Source organism: Osmerus eperlanus, chromosome 19, assembly GCF_963692335.1.
Source record: "Osmerus eperlanus chromosome 19, fOsmEpe2.1, whole genome shotgun sequence".
NCBI lineage: Eukaryota > Metazoa > Chordata > Actinopteri > Osmeriformes > Osmeridae > Osmerus > Osmerus eperlanus.
In genome coordinates this window covers 9,344,728-9,364,727 of record NC_085036.1, presented here as the reverse complement: position 1 = coordinate 9,364,727, position 20,000 = coordinate 9,344,728, and the positions used below count along the sequence as shown (strand labels likewise).

Sequence of the window (20,000 nt, the reverse complement as noted above, 5' to 3'; positions counted from 1 at the left end):
TGCAGGTGATCCTAGTTGACAGGAAAGCTTGCCAGGTTTCCATGGAAAGACCCCCCTTCTCCTGTTTTGCTGGCCGATGATGTGCCTGCAAACCGGAATTCTCTTCTCAATCGGCTGTGGGCTCCCAACTGTCTTTCTCGTGACTGATTCCCGCTGTTTAGGAGTGGAAGGACGACCTCTTTTCCCCATATCTCGAGGTGGATTCGAATGTAGCAGTGCAATACCAATGCTATCTGTGACAGCAATTTGCCACGTAGGTAGAATTTCTCGGAAAAAAAACCCTGCACCCCTCACAAACAACACTCCCACTAATTCAGCCCATTATTCCATCAACATGGCCTCTTCTCTCACTCACACGGACGTGCACACACACAACGGCCCCCTCCCCAGACAGACTGTCATTGTCCTGTGTTGTGATTACAGAGGGAGCAAATGAAGCCTCTTTGATCTGACGCAGCCTCCACCTCCACTACTACCGGCCCCCAGGACACCTCCCTCCCTCCCTCCCGCCCTCCCCCCTCCCTCCCTCCCTCCACCTCCTACCCTTAGTTCACACGTCAGCTCGCCTGTCCTCTAATCTAAACTTCCCCTCTCCTCACTCTCCCCCTCTCTGTACCATTTGCTGGTTTGCCCACCCCCCCGCCCTCGTCCACCTCCCATGGCACCTCATCCCTCCATACCTTTCCCCCCCGACCTGCCTTCCCTCTACTACCTCATCCCAGCCTCTCACACCTCTCCTCTCCCAACCACTCATCCATCCATCTCATCCAGAGAGGGGAAGCATTTAGGCTCCATTGACTCCACTTAACAACAACTGGTATCCTAGTAACCTGTGTGTTTGCATGTGTGTGTGTGTGTGTGTGTGGGTGGGTGTATGTCATTGTCTCCAGTCGTTAGCAGAGAAGGAGGCCACATACTGAGTCCAGGAAGGAGTATGCAGCTGAGGCACTTACCAAGCATGAGACAACACACACACACAGACACACACTCACACACACACACTCAACACACACACACACACTCAACACGCACACACCCACTCAACACACACACACTCAACACATCCACTCAGCACACACTCTCAACACGTGCACATTAGTTCTGGCCTTGTCTCTGTCTCTCCCACACACTCCCTGACCCCCAGATGTTTTTGTCTCCTTAGACTCTAAGGCTTAGAGGGTTTCTACGGTTACCGTGTGAATGTAAAACACAGTTTAAGGTCTCCCTCTGCGCCTCCTCACTTACCCCCACCCCCCCCTCCCACCCCCCTCACACGACTCTGGCCCGGCCAATCACCAACGACCAGACAGCCACCACATGATTATTCGCTTAGTTAATTTTGAGGTAAGCTCATTGCAGTCCCAGATTCCCAGAGAGGATGTTACTGTCATTTCTGTTGACGTGTTGCGAATACACAACTGATTTTTATCGGATGGGGGAGCTGAGGAGAAAGAGAAGAATCTGAGGTGGTGGACGGTTTGTGAAAAACATCAAACCAGCCATGTTGATCTATCTTTATTTAGTTATGGTCGTGTATGTGGATTAAACATCAGATATGAGGGAGTTTGTAGTCCGGGGGATAACAGGAAGTGTATGCAGACTGAAAGCAGTCTGGTCCATGTTGAGGGAGCAGGATATATATAGCAGTGGAAGGTAGAGCGTGGTGTCAGAACACACCGTAGTGTGAACGTGTCCCGGTGCCTCGCACGCCCCACCACCCTCCTCCACCCTCCTCCACGCCCCCCGAGCTTTTAACACGAGCGACGGCGTCGGGAGAGAGAGAGACGTCAGATCTCTCAAGGTGGAACCACCTCCCCCCCTCTCCTCCCTCCCTCCCCCCTCCGCCCTCCCCCCCTAACACACACACACACACACACCCCAGGACGGGATCAGGGATCCTGCCTGAGCCTCCAGTTCATCTTCTCCGTCGTCGTCCCCTCCTCTCCACATCTCCTGTCCCTCACCCCTCCTTACCTGCCGTGTAAAAGCAAGGAAGTGGTAGGGTCCTGACCTCTGGAGGATCTACGGGGTGATGGGAAGGGGGAGGGGAGAGCTGAGTGTGGAGGTTCCCCTGGAAGCGCGCTCCCCCAGGGCTCCCAGAGCCGTGGATCATCTCCCAGCTCCTGGAGGAGGCGGCAGGCCTTCAATTATGCTAATCCCTTACTATGGGAAGCTCCCAGCCGGGGTAACAGCCAGCTAGAGAAACTGGAGCAAGAGAGCACACAGTAAGCCATTATACTGTATGGCGTACTGTATGTGTGTGTATGTGTGTGTGTGTGTGTGTGTGTGTGTGTTAGAGCACTACGTTTCCATCTCTGTTTGTCTGAGAGCATTTACTACTGAAGGTTTGTCATGGGTTTACTCGAGTGTAGCTGGGTTCTCGACGGTAACACAGGTAGATGTTCGTCCTCAAACACAAGCACATGAAGGCACACAGGAGGAGGGGGACAGGGAGGAGGGGGGGCAGGGAGGAGGGGGGGCAGAGTGATGAGATGGAGGAGGAGGGAGGAGTAGGAGAGGAGATCTTGTCTGATCCCATCAGGGGGAATGGGAAGGTAATCTCCCTCTCCCTGGGAATTCTACCTTCACTCTCCAGTCACAAGTGTGTGTGTGGGGGTGTGCGTGCATGTGTCAGTATGTGCGTGCCTTTTGGAACGTTATATAAGCGCATCAGAGCGTATCTCTTGTGCTTATTTCATACATGACATCCGGAGACGTGACAACCCTCCAACACACACACGCACACACACACGCATGCACACACACACACTCTCCTGCACTGGGACCTTGAGCACTCACCACCAGTCTGATAGGGATCTTAGTCTCACTGTTTCTGGATGTCTTGTATCCAGGGGTCATGGTTACATGGTTACAGGGTAAACAACAACAGAAATCTGAATTGACAACGGCCCAGCCTTTCCACAGAATCGGTGAGTGTGAGTGTGTGTTCGTGTGTGTGTTTGTGTGTGTGTGTGTGTGTTTTTCAAGGGGTCTTGGGATGTTCCTTGTTTTATGACTTTTAATCCTTGTTTAAGCTTGGTGAAGAATAACGGATGCCCATCCCTTAAAATACCTCCATTACCCCCCCCCCCCCCAACTCACCCCAAGGAGCACCTTAGTAACCTAACCCCCTCTCCCCCCCCACCTCACCCCAAGGAGCACCTTCGTAACCCAGCCCCGCTCCCCTCCCTCCCCACCCCTCCAGAGGGTTGTGGGAACCCCCTGAGGAATGCAGGTGGGGGAGGACCTGAGGGGAGGGTGGGTCCGAGTCTTTGGGGAGGGGGGGGTCTAGGCTTTAGAGGTCAGATGGTCGGGTGTGGAGTCGGGTTGGCGGGGTCAGGAGTGGGAGGAGGGTTCAGTGCTTGATGGTCTCTCTCTCTCTCTCTCTCTCTCTCTCTCTCTCTCTCTCTCTCTCTCTGTCTCTCTGTCTCTCTCTCTCTCTCTCTCTCTTTCTCTTTCTCTCTCTCTCTTTCCCTCTCTCTCTCTCTCTCTCTCTCTCTCTCTCTCTCTCTCTCTCTCTCTCTCTCTCTCTCTCCTCTCTCTCTCTCTCTCTCTCTCTCTCTCTCTCTCTCTCTCTCTCCGCTTTGACCTGCTCTACCCAAGTCTGGTTTACAACCTAGTAAGGATGTCCGCTACCACACGACATACTGTGGTCATTCATCCACTCATCCATTCACCCACTCATCCATTTACCACTCATCTATTCATCCTTTCATTAGCTCATCCAGTAATCTGCTGTCTGTAGCCTGTAACCATCCGGAATTCAAGTGAAGAGCGTGGTAGTTAGACCTCAACGAATCACTCATTAGTGGTTTAGATACAGAGAGAGAGAGAGAGAGAGAGAGAGAGAGAGAGAGAGAGAGAGAGAGAGAGAGAGAGAGAGAGAGTGTGTGTGTGTGTGTGGGGCGGGGCTGGGATCCGAAGACAGGTGTGGAGCGGGAGGGGGGGGAGGGGGGGCACAGGAGGGGCTGTCTGCAGGGGTGTTCCAACAGGCCCTGATATTTAGCCAGGGTGTGGATATTGCATGTGTGTGTGTGCGTGTGTGCAGTTCTGCTCTCTCTCTCTCTCTCTCTCTCTCTCTCTCTCTCTCTCTCTCTCTCTCTCTCTCTCTCTCTCTCTCTCTCTCTCTCTCCTGCGCTGCTTACCTGCTGTGTGACGTGTGGCAAGGAACACGGTCGAGGTTTATCTCTGCAACCAAGCAGAGACTTTGTCTTCAGACGGGAAGGAGATTTACTCATCTGACTGAAGACTGGAGGAAGAAAAGCATGTTTGACAGATGAAGATGTGTTACTGATGTTTAAACCCACTGGCATTCTTGTTTGCTGAAAACCCTCTTTGTTTGTACCTGTTTGTGTGTGTTTCCCCATAATGATTTGCATGTAATGAGTTTGCCAGGTGTGTCGGTGAACTAAAATTAATTCTATAGCCTTGGAGAAAGAGAGACATAGAGAGAGAGAGAGAGAGAGAGAGAGAGAGAGAGAGAGAGAGATGATTTTATTCCTTCTTTTGTCTTAGCTGTGTCTATTTAAGCCTGCTATCTACTTATCCATATCCTCCCCACTTACAATGGGGCCCCCCCTCTCCCCCCTCTCCCCCCTCCCTCCCCCCACACAATGGATTTATCAAAGATGTATTACCCCTCTGTCTCCTAGAACTGCATCTCTACGGCAGTTTTTCTCTCTCCTCATCTTCCCTCTCCTAATCCACCTCTTGTTTTGATATCAGGGCTTCCATCCTTCCATCAGGACCTCTCACACTCCCTTTCCCGTTCCTCACTCTCCCCCTCCCCTCCCCATCCTCCCTTTCTCTCCTCATAGCCTGTCCCCCCTCCAGCCACACCTGACCTCTCTGCTCCTTGTGGGACCTTGGGGGGAGCTCACCCCTCCCTCCTCTCCTCCTCTCCTTTTCCCCCGCGCCCAGGGCACCGAGGCAGCAGGGAAAAACAACAAGTCTAAACGCTGCTCTCTCAGAACCGCTGGAGGAGACTGAGCGGTTTGTTTCCCCCCGCTGTGAAGTGTCAGAGACGTTTAGTGTGTGTGCATGCATGTGTACACAAGGTGCTGCACATGTGTGTGTGTGCATGCGTGCATGTGTGTGTGTATGCCTGTTCCTCAACCGCCGTTGAGACTGAGTCAAACACGTTGAAGGGTTTGGACCAGACGCGGTGTCCCGTCCCGCTACAACGCTGCACTCGGTGCTGCGGTTCTGCGGTTGCATGTGGACGGGCCCCTCTCTCCGGCAGAGGGAGGGCCCTCGGGCACGCTCGCCCCGGCGGGCCACGCACGGCATCACGGGGAGACAGATGTAATCACACTCCCGTGGCTCGCTCTCTGTGGGGCGGACGCACACTTCACTACACCGCTGCACCGCTCAGCACTCTGGGAAACAGAGTGAGGAGGGGAGAGAAAGAGAGACCGAGAGAGAGGGCGACAGGCCGACCGACAGACTGAGAGGGGTGCTAAAGATGGAGAGAGAGAGAGAGAGAGAGAGAGAGAGAGAGAGAGAGAGAGAGAGAGAGAGAGAGAGAGAGAGAGAGTAGATGGAGGGAGGGAGGTTGAGACAGGGTTGATGATGCAGGTGTCAGTGTCACGGTTTGATGAGAGAAGATGAGTGGTTGGGGGAGGCGAGGGAGAAATCTCATTTTAACTGATGAGACAGAGACTGTCATTCTTTGCAGTATAGTGGGGGATTGTGAGAAGTGTGTGTGCGCGTGTGTAAGCGTGTGTGTTGGAGGGGGGGTGGGGGGGCAGAGAAGAGACTTACTATATTGGGGTCAAACTCAGTTTATGTAACTGCCTGCTATAGCCGGGACTGCTGACTACACTGCAGTGGCACAGTCTTTACTTACACACACACACACACACACACGCACACACGCACACACACGCACACACACACACGCACCACAAGGAGTAACATTCAGGGCCATTCATGACATCTCCTGATGACAAGCTAGGTGAAATGTCATATTCTCGTCCTTATTTCCGCCTCTCTAACTCTCTGTAACCTCCTACTCTGTCCAAACTCTCTCTCTTTCTCTTCAACACTCTCTCCAGCTCTCTCTGACTCTCTCTCTCTCTCTCCATCCCCCTCTTTATTCCTCTCTCCCTTCCTCTCTAACTCTCTTTCTCTATGTCTTCCTCGATCTCTCCATGACTCGCTCTTTCGCACTGTTTTCATCCTCTGTTCGATGACACCCAGGTGCCTGGTGTGTTCTGCCTGTGTGCCATTGACTGAAGGTTAGAATCCATAGAATACCATACAGTGGAAGAGGGTGACCTCTTTCTCCACACACATGCACTCTCCCAGATATACACACGCACACACACACGTGCATGCACACACAACATACATACACACACCCACCCACCCACACTCTACTTAAGTACATTATGGTAATGATACCCTACTCCAGTCCATGGCTGGGATTAGGGGAAATTAGGTCATATACGCAGAAATGATATAATTGAGTTTCAGCAAAAAAAGAAGCTCTTTAGTTACTTTCATCCATAATCATGCCTGTGTGTGTTGTGTGTGCGTGTTGTGTGTGTGTGTTTGTGTGTGAGTGAGCCCATACACTTCCTGGTTTCATTTCTGGTGAGAGTTGTCTTCATGTAAGAGCTCGGAGCCCAGTTCAAAGTGATGCTGTTGTGTCGTGGTTGTTTTTGAAATTCCATTTTCATATTAGCACATGCCCGAGGCTGGCACAATACAAGGCTTTGTTTCAGACTCTGTTTGGTGAGTCTGTGTGTTTGTTGATTTGTGTGTGTGTGTGTGTGCGTGTGTGTGTGAACACGCACAATTCCATGCCTGTGTGTGTCCAGCTATGCATCTTTAAATAGCACCCGCCTATGTATTTACATGCCTATCTGCGTCACTGTCTAACTCCAGGCCATACTGTGGAACCTGTATGCTGTCTTTCCCTCTCCTCCTCCTCCTCCTCCTGCTGGACTCATCCCTCTATCGTCTACATCTGTCTGCGCACAGATCCTCTTCTCTTCTCTCTACTGCGCGTCCTGCTGTCTTACATAATAGCCTCCTTGGCCGGCCTTTTCCCTCTCACCCTCCTCTTCCTCCGCCTCACTTGAAGGTTTTGAAAGCGCCCGTGTTACCTTGCTCTTGAAGTGGTGCCGTTCTGATCTCCCTCTCTCTCTCCCTCTCTCCCTCCCTCCCTCCCTCCATCGCTGCGGGGAGCAGACTGCGTCAGAGTGGAGGACCATGCGCTCGCTGAAAGACGACACTCTGGCAGGCTGGAGATGCTAGTGAGCTCCCTGCTCGACCGCTCAGGTACCCATACCCCTCCCTCCCTCCCTTTCTCTTTCATCTCCCTCTCACTCGCCCTCCCTCCCTCCCTCCATCCCTTTCTCTCTCATCTCCCTCTCACTCGCCCTCCCTCCCTCCCTCCCTACCTCTCTCTCTCCTCCTCTCTCTCAGTCTCTCTCTCTCTGACTCAACCCAAGTGGGTAGTGACCTTACAGTATTTGACTCAGCGGCGAGATATAAATACAGCGTACAGCACTATGTAACAGTCAGAGCGGGAGGAGAGGACATTTGTGTTCTGGTTTAAATAACCAGACGACCGTGAGATACAAGGACCCCCCTTTCTTTCTCTGTTGTCACAGCTGAATCATGGGAAACGTGGAGAGCCAGAATGGCGACAGCGGTTTCTATGGCAACGAGACGGGACACCTCTCCCGTAAGCACACGTCCCGTTCCCTCCGTCTCTCCAACAAGCAGCAGCAGCAGCAGAATTCGACCCGGCGTTCCCGACACACCTCGTCAGTGAAGCAGGAACATCGCAACTCCGAGGCCTCCACGCGCTCCTCCAGCACCCCCAGCATCCCACAATCCCTGGCGGAGAACGGCCTGGAGCCGTTCGACCAATCGGATGCGCTCGGCGACTTCGGACTCAACCCCCACTGGACCGACCGCGTCGCTATGACCATGAGGCCCGAGTCCTATCAGCACGACGACGACCTCCTGGCCACGCCCACTCCGGAAACTTCCGAGGCGGACACTATCGCTCAGGAGAGGGAGGGCGAGGATGTGGAGCTGTCCTCTGGGGAAGGGGACAGGGACGGGGAGGTGACGTACCTCCAGAGGATGAGCGAGGGGCCCAGGGAGGGAGGCAGCTTCAAGAAGAAGCGCTCCAAGTCGGCCGACATGTGGCGCGAGGACAGCCTGGAGTTCTCGCTGTCGGACCTCAGCCAGGAGCACCTGACCAGCACCGAGGAGATGATCGACGGCGGAGAGGAGGAGGAGGAGTTTCCCAGGGCCACGTCAGGTACACACACACACACACGCACAAACTCATACACACGCAAACCAATACATACTGTACGCATACACCCCCAAAACACACACGTGTCCAAACGGACACACAAGCTCAGACAAACACGCACTAACTCACACGCTGCACCCCCGTCTCTTGCCCTCGCTGGCAGGTTCGGCAGAGCGGGCCTCGTCCCTGGACCACCTGTGCAGCCAGAGGAGCCCGGTGCTGAGGGGCCAGCGGAACCGCTACGCCAAGGGCCGGCGGGACGGCGAGAAGGGTGCAGAGAGGCGCGGGGGGGGAGGGGGAGAAAGGGCTGGCGTCCCCTGCCGAGGAGGAGGGGGGAGGGTACGGGGCCTTCACCCTGCCCTGCCGCCGCTCGCACTGTCTTTCGGAGGGGCTCCTGGACATCCCGGCCGCCCCCTGCCCCGCCTTCCAGGGACGTCGCGCCAAGACCACCCAGGTGAGCCTGGAGGGAGGGAGAGAGTGAGGGAGCGAGAGTGGGGGAGTGAGTGAATGAATACATTTGTGAATGAGTGAATGAGTGAGTGAGTGAGTGAATGAGCGAGCGGGTGAATGAAGACGTTAATGAGTGAATGAGGGACTGAGTGAATGACCGGACTGAGTGAATGACCGGACTGAGTGAATGATGGGACTGAGTGAATGAGTGAATGACTGAATGAGTGAGTGACTTCCATCCGCTCCGCTGGGGACGGCACCAGGGCCACCAGGCTAACTCTCTTAATGGGATCAGGACGCATTAGGATCATTCCGCGGTGTGACTGACGCGGAACCGACCCACAACGCCCCCCCCCCCCCGTTCGGTACCCACAATCCCCAGCGCCCGGGGAGCGAGAAGCGTGTCCCGAAACACAAACACACAGAGCCCTCTAAGTGCTCATCACACATTCATGCGGCGGTGCTGAGGAGGAGTTTCGGGGAGGGTAAAAATAGGCAGGCAGAGAGGTACAAGGGACATGTGTGAGGACGGGAAGGATCCATCTGAAATCTCTCCCCCCCCCCCCCCCCCCCCCCCGTCAAGAGCAGCAAGACCGTTCTCCCGCGAACCGGAGAAGCGCTAGCCTGTGTGATGCGCGGTGGTACTGATGAACGGGGGGCTATGGGAGGTAGACAGGGCTGTTTCCCACCGGTCTCCTCTGGGTACTAATGATGGGAGAATCCTCCTCTCTTTGAACCGAGAGGCCCTTTGTCATGGTAATGAGATGGGGTCCCTTGTGTGGGAGAGCTCTGGTGTTTCTGCACTGCAGTCTGGAGCTAAGCCCACAACGTGCCGAGCAGGGGGACGAGACCGATGGAGGTCCAAAGGACGGGGCTCGGTCGGTTTGATCTGTACGCCGGTGGGCTGGTTGAACCGAGCTTCTGCTTCTTTAGTGAGTTTAAAAGTGAGACAGTGTTGAGGTTGAAGGTTATGGCTGCTGTAGCTTTCCAGCCAAGCTCAGAGTAACCAAGTCTGCAGCTTCCTCTGTGCGTCTGAAGGCTTCAGAGTAACGGACTGACACCCGTCATTCTTTTATTGTACAACGCAGCCCTTTCTCGCAGGTAGTCCGACACACACACACACACACTTTCACTCCTTGAACCCAAAGCCCTGGTTCCAGCCTAAGCTGTCAGGCTGATTTCTCTAATGCCAGTGATGAGGCCTTGACCTTCTCCATCTGACACACACACACACACAACACACACCTCAGATTGAAAGATGAGACATCCCTGTAACTGAACCCAGGCAAACGAACATGTGGCAGTGTTTCCGTTCCAACCTGCGTGTGTGTGTGCCACACGCGTGTGTACCGTGTGTGTCCCCCCCCATCTAACGCGCGCGTGTGTCTTCCAGGACATTCTCCGGCGCCCTGGGCGAGGGCAGCGAGTACGGGGACAGCGGCATTCGACGGCGTCGCCACGGAGATGGACGGGGAGTCGGCGTCGCGGCTGCTGCAAGGCCATGTCGGCCTCCTTCTCGGTGTACTCGGCCGCCGGCAGCAGCATGTTCAACGGCAGCGACAGCGGCAGCAGCAGCGGGGGAGGGGGAGGGGAGGGGAGAGGGGGGAGGGCGGCCGAGGGGGAGGAGCCAGAGGGGGCGTGTACGAGAACTTCCGACAGGAGCTGGACCAGGCATGGGTAACTGTCGGCGATGCGGTTGTGTTTTCACGTGTGCGCCGGTGGGGTGGAGGCGAGGTCAGTTCGATGACGGCGCTCACTTCTGCTTCCCTCCGTCCCTCCTCCCCCTCGCACAGACTCGACCGGGGCGGGACTGTCCCGAGGAGGCGGGCTCGGCCGTGAGCGACGAGCGCAGCAGCGGGACCATGAGCACCGCTTACCCTTTGGACGCCCTGATTGGCTGCGCCCAAGGCATCGTCAGGAAGGCGGGAGCGTTGGCCGTGAAGAACTTCCTGGTTCACAAGAAGAACAAGAAGGTGGAGCCGGCAACCAGGCGCAAGTGGAAGCACTACTTGGGTCTCTCTGAAAGGTGAACTAAAGGACTAGTGACAATATTACAATATTATGAAGGGTTGGCAGGCACCAGTAGGAACAGCGCCCTGACATTAGACAGTTAGGTCACCAGCATTCTGTTCCCCTGACATCATCATCCCCAACCTGCTTCATCTTACATCCGTCTTCATAATCACAACACCAGTTGCCTTCCTTTGTCTTCTGGCCCAGAGAAAATCTCTCTCCCTCCCTCCCTCCCTCCCTCCCTCACCAACCTCCCTCCCTCTCTCTCTCTCTCTCTCTCTCTCTCTCTCTCTCTCTCTCTCTCTCTCTCTCTCTCTCTCTCTCTCTCTCTCTCTCTCTCTCTGTCTCTCTCTCTCTCTCTCTCTGTCTCTCTCTGTCTCTCTCTGTCTCTCTCTGTCTCTCTCTGTCTCTCCAATATGGCCAGGGCTCAAACTCAAGACTCGCTGTTCTTAAAGGTCAGAGAGCTGTGCTTGGTTCACCTCAATAGCTTTGCTGGCCACTCTGACGAGCCAAAAAAGCCTGTTCTTATTAGTCAGAGTCAGGCCCCAAAGCACTACACAAAACTGCAAGAATCCATTTTTCTCAAGGAGGAAAGACGCTACTTCTGCATTAGCCTGAAAGCACAACCTGTCTTCCTGTCATCCTGTTTCCTGTCTTGCCCGACTGCAATAAACACATTCCATCCTCCCCATTCAACCCTTGCGGTGTTGCACTGCCTATTCAGACTGAGAGAGGAGGGGGGGAGAAGGAGAGGGAGAGGTGGAGGGATAGAGATAGGGGGGGGGAGAAAGGAGAAGAGATTCAATCTATCCAATATGTTTATTGTACTGTTTGACTTTCATTTAAGCAGTGTGAATCTTCCAACCACTCAACATATTTGCTGAAAGTAGATGCTCGAATGCTCAGGTCAGATACAGGCTGATTGAACATGTGTACCTTTCACTGAACTATCTCCCTCCCTCCATCCACCCCGCCCCTCTTCCTCCGTCTGTCCCAGGATGCACCCTGTTTCTGTATGAAACGGACGGCCGCTCTGGGATCGACAACAACAGTGTTCCTAAACACGCCCTGTGGGCGGAGAACAGCATCGTACAGGCCGTCCCCGAACACCCCAAGAAGGACTTCGTCTTCTGCCTCAGCAACTCTCTAGGAGATGCCTTCCTCTTTCAGGTAGGACCCGTTTGTGTGTGTGTGTGTGAACACGTGCGCGTGTAAGACTGAGTGAGACATTCATTTATTAGTGTTGGAGATAGCCCGTCCATGTGTCAGTGTGATTGTTTTGTCACTGACAAACCCAAAGGCCACTCAGCCATGTTTTGACAGTGACACACCGTGACAGTTATTGTGCCATATTGAAATGTGTACATTTGTATTCATGGTGGCTGTCCAAAATGGCACTCAATCAGTGAGGTAGATGCATTTATGGTAAACTGATGAAGATAATACCAATCAGATTGTCAGTGGCCTTCACGAGGTGTCTGTGAAACATCCTTTCCCTCACTGTCCCTGTGAGATGTCACACTCAAACTCCTCCCCTCCCTTTCCGGCGACCTTCCGTGTCCTTTGTCTCAGTCAGGTGTCGCGCTAAAACCTCTCCCCCCGGAGAATGCATGCACGACCCCCACTAATCACCCCCCGCCCTCTTTAATCCCCCTCGCACAATCACATTGCATATGAAATTGCATATGAAAAAAAAACAAAGAAAAAAACACGCCCGTTAAAACCCCAGCGTGTCACGCGAAAACCCATCCCCCTCATCGTCACCCACGTCCGTGTGTTCCACACTAGCCCAGTTCCACACACTGACCCCCCCCCCCCCCCCTCCTCCTCTCCTCTGGTCCAGACGTCCGGCCAGACGGAGCTGGAGAACTGGATCACGGCGATCCACTCGGCGTGCGCTGGCGCCCTGGCCCGCCAGCACCACCGCGAGGACATACGGTCCGCCTGCTCCGCACGGAGCTCCGCAAGCTGGAGCAGAAGATCGACATGGACGAGAAGATGAAGAAGATGGGAGACATGCAGCTGTCGGCCGTCACCGACACCAAGAAGAGGAAGACCATCCTGGAGCAGGTGAGGAGAGAGGGAGAGAGAGGGGGGAGGAGAGAGGGAGAGAGAGGGGGGAGGAGAGAGGGAGAGAGCGGGGGGAGGAGAGAGGGAGAGTGGGGAGGGGGCAAAAAAGTGTGTGGAAATGCACTGATATGGAAATCTTTGCATCCCTGTCCCCCGGAAGGGACGAGCAGTGATTTACAGAGATTTGGACAGAACTCCCAACCAGATCTACAATCGGTGTGTGTGTGTGTGTGTTATAGCTGAGTAAAGTCCCTGTGTGTGTGTGTATGTGTGTGTGTGTTATAGCTGAGTAAAGTCCCTGTGTGTGTATGTGTGTGTGTGTGTTATAGCTGAGTAAAGTCCCTGTGTGTGTGTGTATGTGTGTGTGTGTTATAGCTGAGTAAAGTCCCTGTGTGTGTATGTGTGTGTGTGTTATAGCTGAGTAAAGTCCCTGTGTGTGTATGTGTGTGTGTGTTATAGCTGAGTAAAGTCCCTGTGTGTGTATGTGTGTGTGTGTGTTATAGCTGAGTAAAGTCCCTGTGTGTGTATGTGTGTGTGTGTGTTATAGCTGAGTAAAGTCCCTGTGGTTTTTTGTTCTGAACACACCCAGGGCACAAACATCTGCAGTCAGAGAGGGAAGATACGGACAAAGCGTCCCTACTCGGTAGAAGGAGGGATCTGAATGCAGGCGCACTCAGGTGTATTCATGCACCAGACGCGTTCCCACACTCACGCAGGTGCACGGGAAAAAAGAAAACACGCCTGTTGATACACGTTTCCCTTTTCTGTTCGCATGTGACTTGTCCCATGTATACAAATGCAAACGTTGACAAAAGGATTCCATATTCTACTTAAGTGTATGTGGCACATCAGAATAACCTGTTCAGACGGCACTATCATTACTAGTAATACCACTTGCTAGAGGCCAACCCTGTTTGATATCACTGGTAATCTGTGGATAATCCCTGTGTAGCTCTAAGAGCAGTCTCTAACCTATGATTATACCGAAAACCTGTTTGCCTTCACTATACTGCTCTGTTGTGTTGCCAGCGGGAGATTAGGCCTATTGTGAGATAGTTGTGCATGTGTGTGCGTGCGTGTCTGGTGCGTGCGTGCGTGCGTGTGTGTGTGTGTGTGTGAGGGTGAGTGTGTGTGTGAATAGCTGAGGGTCAGTGGCGGTTGGGGTAGAGCTTGTGAGTAACATCTCTGTCATGAGACTACAGAATCACACCCCAGGAAGCACCACAACACCAAGCCTCCGAAACAGCCTTCATGTCTTGGGTCATTTGTCGACCGTTCTCTCACAGAAGATTACAGTTGTTGCGATCACAAGCCCCCCCTACACACAGTGGGCCTCGTTTCTAGAGCTGTGTGGAGGAGTCAAGTCAAAAGGTGGCGTACGGACGAAACACAGAAAGGGCTGACGCACAAAAACATTGTGATTTATGACACATCCCACGCCTGTTTCTCTTTATAAATCGGTGAACTAGAAATTGGATGCACTTGAGCTAGTGTCTTGTTCCACCCTTAACGCCCATCATTGTCTATAAATAGTCAGTAAATCTTCCCAATTACATATTTATCCATGGCTGAATGATAACAAGGACGGCAACTCCAAACAGAACTTCAGGTCTGGTAATGACCATGATTGCAACCGACAATGACATTGCTTATTTCACATTGACAGTTCTGCGCAATGAACGAGCGATAACAACATATGAAAGAGCACTTGTATCTGCCCGACTGAAGCATCGATAACCCTATCAGCTCAGATGTCATTTGTCCTCCAGTTCAACTTGTTTTTTAGGGCGGATACATTTCATAACATGCAATAATCGTCTGTAATCGCCGATCTAATGAAATGCGATTCCCGATTTCCCCTTCCAGATCTTCTTGTGGGAGCAGAACCTAGAGCAGTTCCACATGGAGCTGTTCCGCTGCCGCTGTTACCTGGCTAGCCTGCAGGGCGGCGAACTCCCCAACCCCAAGCGCCTGCTGGCCTTCGCCTCCCGCCCCACCAAGCTAGCCATGGGACGACTGGGCATCTTCTCTGTGTCTTCATTCCACGCTCTGGTGAGTACACACACACACACACACACACACACACACACACATACACACACACACACACATGCTCTCACACATGCACACACACACACACACACACACACACACACATGCTCTCACACATGCACACAACACACACACACACACACACATGCTCTCACACATGCTCTCACACATACACACACACACACATGCTCTCACACATACACACACAGTGCACACGTCTTCACCCCAGTGTTGAGTGCTTTGCCCTAAGGGCCTAACCTTGGCACTCATCATCCCCATGATCACCTTGTTCACATTCACAGATCTTGCAGTATGTACAGAATGAAGGAAGACGTTTAGGGAATGTGTGTGTCCCCACGCGTATGTGTGTGTCTTACGTAACAAATTGCCACCTTGGTAAGCCAAACCATAACAAAGAAGAGGGGAGAAAAAACACACATGCAAGACCCCCCCCCCCACACACACACACACACACAGACCCACAGGACACACATGCTAGGAGACAGATTTAATATTGCTTTTGTTTTTTTTTGTCAAGTGATTGGCTGAATGGCGTTTTCATTAGCAGCATTTCATTGGCCGATCAATACTTGGCCTGTTAGCACGTTGCCACCCCTCAGGCACTTTCCCACAAACAGGATCTGCCTCCCCTCTTCCTCTCTCCCTCTTTCATTGTCCCCCTCTCCCCCCCTCTCCCCCTCTCCCCCCTCTCCCCCTCTCCCCCTCTCCCCCCCTCTCCCCTGTCTCCCTCAATCTTTCCATCTATGCTCTCTTTCACCTCTTTGTCATCATCGCCCCTCCCCTCATCCTCCAGCCCTCGCTTCCTCTTTCCTCCTAACCGCCTCACCCCTTATCTCTCTTCTCTCTCTCGGTCCCACATCCTTTCCCTACCCCCTTTTCCACGTTTTCTCTTGCATGTGCACTCTTGCATTTCTTTCTTTGTCCCCCCCCCCCCTCTCTCTCTCTCTCTCTCTCTCTCTCTCTCTCTCTCTCTCTCTCTCTCTCCCTCTCTCCCTCTCTCTCTCTCTCTCTCTCTCTCTCTCCCTCTCTCCCTCTCTCTCCCTCTCTCGCTCTCTCTCCCTCTCTCTCTCCCTCTCTCTCCCTCTCTCTCTCTCTCTCCCTCTCTCCCTCTCTCTCCCTCTCTCGCTCTCTCTCCCTCTCTCTCTCCCTCTCTCTCCCTCTCTCTCTCTCTCTCCCTCTCTCTCTCTCTCTCTCTCATGTTTGGGTACTCCACCCGTCCCTTCCTCTCTCAGACATAGCCCTCACCTGTCTTTGTCTGTCTCACGCACTCTCTCGGTGCGTCTCATAATCCTTCCTTTCTGCCCCGTCCTGCCTGCTCGGCCTCTGCGGATCAGCACCCAGCGCCCGAGGAGACGCCGCACTGAAAGGGCTGCTCTAAACTGCCTCTCGCACGCAGCACCTTATGCAAGGAGCAGCCTCGGTGGAACTAGAACTAGAGAACTAGACATACGAGTATGACTCACCCAAGCCGGACTCCGGGAGACCAGTCACCCGAATGCACATGCGCCCACACACGTGCACGTAGGGGGTCACACACACACACACACACACACAAGCGTGCGAGCGTGGACACAGACGCTCACAGGCGCGTACAGCAGTAACGAACCACGAAATGCTCAGTATTCTGGTCTCGGATGCATATTAACCCAGAAATGCCACAACAATTCTATCCCAGGGATCAGGTCACCGCGACAGCCGCTGAAAGTGTTTGCTTAGAGTGTGTGTGTGTGCATGTGTATGTTTCCCCCTGCCCTACAAACCCATTCAAAGAGCCATATCCAGTTCCATCAGCCCCAGGGCTTAAAGGGCCTCTTTACTTTCCTGCACTCACTCAACACAATCACTGACCTAACTAGTAATCAATATCGCACCACTTATCACCCTCATGACTTGGACTCTGAAGTCTACATTCCAGCCGAAAATGCCCTATTATTACCGTCGAGTCAGGGCTCGACCAAGTCTACGAGCTCGCAGGATCCGTTTCGACATCCAGGTCCGAGGGGTGCACAGAGCTTCGGCCTGGCACCCGCCCCGGAGCATGAAAGGCGACCCCCGGCGCTTGACCTTCGGACCTCCTGACCTCCCGAGCTTCCCTCTGATGCAGGTGGCGGCACGCACCGAGAGCGTGGTGAGCAAGCGCAACCAGGCCATGCCCCGCCCCTCCAGCAAGCGCCGCAGCCGCTTCTCCTCCCTCTGGGGGCTGGACACCACCTCCAAGAGGAAGACCAAAGGACGGCCCTCCATCAACCAGGTCAGGGTGGGGGCGGCGGGGGAGGAGGGGGGGTCACACGATGCAGTTTCTCTCCTGGAGGGTCCACTCTCTCTGTCGCAGATGGGAAGGCGGGGCTAGGGGAGCGAGGGATGCAGGGGAGAGCGAGAGGGGGCGGGCCCTCGTCCGGGAAGGGGGTCACGTTGTTTCGGGATCGCTCTGTCGCCGGTTGGGGTCGTGACGTTTGTTTGTGGCTGTGCGTTGCGGTCGTAGGTGTTCGTGGACGGCATGGAGACGACCAAGAAGCCCCTGGAGCGCATGTTTGAAGACTCGGCCAGCGAGAAGTCGGTAGGTTCACTTTCTCTATCCTTCATGGTGCTCACAGCTTCACTGGGTTTGTGTTCCTCAGAGAGAGAGAGAGAGAGAGAGAGATGAGAGAGAGAGAGAGAGAGAGAGAGAGAGAGAGAGAGAGAGGGGAGAGAGGGAGAGAGGGAGAGAGAGAGAGAGAGAGAGAGAGAGAGAGAGAGAGAGAGAGAGAGAGAGAGAGAGAGAGAGAGAGAGAGAGAGAGAGGTGCGGGGCTAGACGAGAGAGTAAAGGAACAGAGCCAGTCCGCTCGATATTTGATAAACACGAGGGCAGGGCTGGGAGAGGAGCAGCCTGCTGTCAGGACTACAGATGGAGGGCACATTCACTGGTAACACTGAACCTCTCTGACTGTGGAAACCCCAATGGGATTGTGGGGGATCGAGTTCTTTTCACCCACGTCGTATCTCAGCTGGCGGGGCCTGGGAACCACATCGGTGCTGTAGATAAGGAGTGGGGGTTGAGACCAGCATAGCATCGCAAGGAATGAACACAGCACACATTCCTACATAAATACATAACTCACTGTACATGACTTGATCTCTCCCCGTGAAGCTCTATTCTATCGCTGGGCGGAGGGTTGGCTTGCACCCGAGTGTGAGGGAGAGAGGGAAGGGGGTCCAGGCTGGGCGCTTTCCCCAGCAGAGGCATCCTAGATGGGGCCATGAGGGGAGCCAGATGGTGCAGAGGAGGGCTGGGGGGCCTGGGAGCGGGGGGGGGGGGGGGGGGGTAGGGGGGGGGGTAGGGGGGGGGGTTGGGGGGGGGGTGGGGACTACTGGTGGCTCCCCCAGTCTGCTCTATCTGTGGAAGGAGAGAGAAGAGAGAGACAGATAGAGAGACAGTGAGAGACAGAGAGAGAGACAGTGAGAGACAGAGAGAGAGACAGTGAGAGACAGAGAGAGAGACAGTGAGAGACAGAGAGAGAGACAGTGAGAGAGTGACAGGGTGGGAGGGGGGGGTGGGGGGGAAGGAGTCCAAAAATCCCATCCCATGTCGATGTGTGTACTGTATATACAGTTTGGGGGGTGTGTTGCGTGTGTGTGTGTGCGTGTCCATGCGTGTGTGTGTGTGCAAATGTGGTATTCCAAACCCCCCACACATACTCAGACGGAGACAGGGGTAAATCTTATGTACTCCCTTCACTCTCCTTTCTTTCTTTCTTTCTTTCTTTCTTTCTTCCCCTCTTTCGCTCTTTCCCCTCTTTCTTTCTTTCTTTCTTTCTTTCTTTCTTTCTCTCTCTCTCTCTCTCTCTCTTCTCTCTCTCTCTCTCTCTCTCTCTCTCTCTCTCTCTCTCTCTCTCTCTCTCTCTCTCTCATCTCTCTCTCTCTCTCTCTCTCTCTCTCTCTCTCTCTCTATCTCTTTCTCTTTGTCTATTTCTCATACACTCACACACACAGTCTGGGGTCAAAGTTCAGTTAAACAGGGACCACCAGCGCAGACTGTTAACTGTCAGCAGATTGTCGGTGGGGGGAGGGGTGGGGGGGAGGCGGGGGTGCGGAGGGGGCGATAGGAGGAATGAAGAGCCAGAAGGATGGGGGGATGGAGAATAAAGGAGTGTCTGAGTGTTGTCATCCGATAGCAGCAGATAAGCTATCAGGAGCAGACACACAGGGCCGGGCTGACAGCCGGGCAGGAGGGGGGGTCCACACACAGCAGACTGTACAGGGTTGGAGGGCAGGGAGCAGGGCCAGGGGTTACACACACGCCCTCATATCCCTGGTATCCTGGTTGGACCGAGTCTAGTCTCGACCTGCCCCCTCCTCTGCACTGCTCTGTAAATGAATGACTGTACAACAGTTCGTCCTTCAGAGCTGAATCTAGCACCTAAACCAGGCCACCGGCGTGTGTTAGGCTGCATTGACTCAGTCCTGTTTGGGAAGTGATTTGACTCAGCGTGACATGTTTTAGACCGCACCCTAACCCCTGACACAGACAGTGAGATGGAAATATAAACACGCTGTTGCCGACCAAACCAGCGATGACCTTAGACCCAGGAAGCTTCCCTGTCTGAATAATTCAACCGTTGCCGCTGTCTGTTATCCGTTCCTTCCAGAAGGAGAAGGTGAGGCTCGGTGAAAAGCCTTCCCCAGCACAACGTGGACAGTGACATCTGGGTTCCTGACTACCTGACCGCCCTCCTGGGTGTGTCTCCCCAACGACCAGCCGGTGCTAGCCATCATCCAGCCGGGAGAGACCACTCTGGACGCCCTGGACACCGTCTGCAAGGTGGGTCTCACGTCGGAGAACGGAGTCCTTGTGGAACCTAGAATATGTGGAACATAGAACATACCTCTTGAAACATGCCTCACACTGTGGAACACACCTCCTAGAACATTGTGTCCGACTGCGACGCAACACGCCCTGCAGGACGGTATTAGGAGCAGATGAAGGGTTCGAACCATCATGCGGTACAGAATGTGAGGCATCCATAAAGGGGTTGATCGATGCGTCCTCGAGCACTTGAGGTATGCGCGCAACCCATCCCGCGCTCCAGTCCCGGCCTCGGCACACGCACAAAACACACACACTCCATCACCGCA

At 53.9% G+C, this 20,000-nt stretch overlaps 1 pseudogene; it reads left to right on the top strand.

Annotated features, from left to right (window-relative positions):
* Positions 1-19,743, top strand: part of LOC134040041 (rho guanine nucleotide exchange factor TIAM1-like) — a 26,484-nt pseudogene extending 6,741 nt beyond the window's left edge.
* Positions 19,744-20,000: the final 257 nt, after the last annotated feature.